This window comes from Mastomys coucha, unplaced genomic scaffold (assembly GCF_008632895.1).
Source record: "Mastomys coucha isolate ucsf_1 unplaced genomic scaffold, UCSF_Mcou_1 pScaffold7, whole genome shotgun sequence".
Classification (NCBI taxonomy): Eukaryota; Metazoa; Chordata; class Mammalia; order Rodentia; family Muridae; genus Mastomys; species Mastomys coucha.
Genome location: NW_022196913.1, coordinates 51,964,540 through 51,965,912, shown reverse-complemented (window position 1 = coordinate 51,965,912; position 1,373 = coordinate 51,964,540).

Sequence of the window (1,373 nt, the reverse complement as noted above, 5' to 3'; positions counted from 1 at the left end):
CCTGGCTGTCCTGGAACTCACTCTGTAGACCAGGCTGGCCTCCAACTCAGAGATCCTCCTGCCTCTGCTTCCCAAGTGCTGGGATTATAGGTATGCACCACCACCACCTGGCTCCCCTTTGTTTGTTTGTTTGTTTGTTTGTTTGTTTTTTCTTTGCAGCTACCAGAGAAAATAGGAAGTGTACCTGTGTGTGTCTTTCCTTAGGAGTCACTTCACTGGAGCCAAGAATGTGTGCTCAACTCCAAAGGGCTTAAATAAACTGCACCCAGTGCAAGCAAAGGCATTCATTTGTGGGGAAGCAGGGCTTGTTGGGGAAGGACACTCAATTCTAGAAAGAGGCAGTGGGGGGTGGTTTGAGGGGGTTGTTATTCACTTCCTGGGGACAAAAAGAGCCTAGATAATCGCTGTTATAGTCCAAGAGAAAAAGATGGCTTCTTCTGAGCAGGGCTGTGTGTGTGTGTGTGTGTGTGTGTGTGGTGTGCGTGTGTCTGTGTGTGTGCGAGTGTGTATGTGGTGTGTGCGTGTGTGTATGTGTGCGTGTGTGCGTGCATGCGCGTGTGATGAGGAATGACTTGGAGGAACAATTTGTTTTAAAAGAGGAATCTCACTGCTACAGTATGTTTGGCCAATAGTGGCGTCAGCCTTAGACTTCTTCGTGGCCCAGAGCACCCAGAAAAGGTGGCAGGCAAACCATATGATCAAATAAGGAGACAAAGGCGTGGTGTGCTCAGGAGGTCAAAGCACAGGGATTGAAAATTCAAATCTACCCTGGCTACATGACAAGACTTCTCAAAAACAGGAAAGTAATCCAAACCCACCTAACATGTGCTAAGTCTTGATGTGGTCCCCAGCACTACCCCCTCTTCTCCAGTAACGGATTGCACCTTCAAATCTCATCTTGGCCTCTTGGCTAACGCTGATTGGCCCCAGCATGGGTGCCCGTCTGATGCATTTGAATGTAGGGACAGTTAATCTCTGTATGACTACTATATGTCCCCATCTACATGTCCACAGACTCAGCGGAGAGAGGCAAAGAGCGACGAGGCAGAAGTGCAGGTGAGCAGGCCAGCCAGTGGAAAGAGCTAGAGCAACACTCCGTCCTTGTAGTAAATCGTCCTCTTTTGTTAAAGCCTGTTTGAGTTTATTTCAGTTATTTTAAATGGAACCCCCCCCCATGTGAACCATATAACCAGAAAACAAATCAGAGGCGTGCCGTGGAGAGAGCACACAGGCTTCTGAACCAGTACACCAACCTGGTCTCCCTGAAGACAGGCTTCACCAACCTGGTCTCCCTGAAGACAGGCGTCACCAACCTGGTCTCCCTGAAGACGGGCTTCACCAACCTGGTCTCCCTGAAGACGGGCTTCACCAAC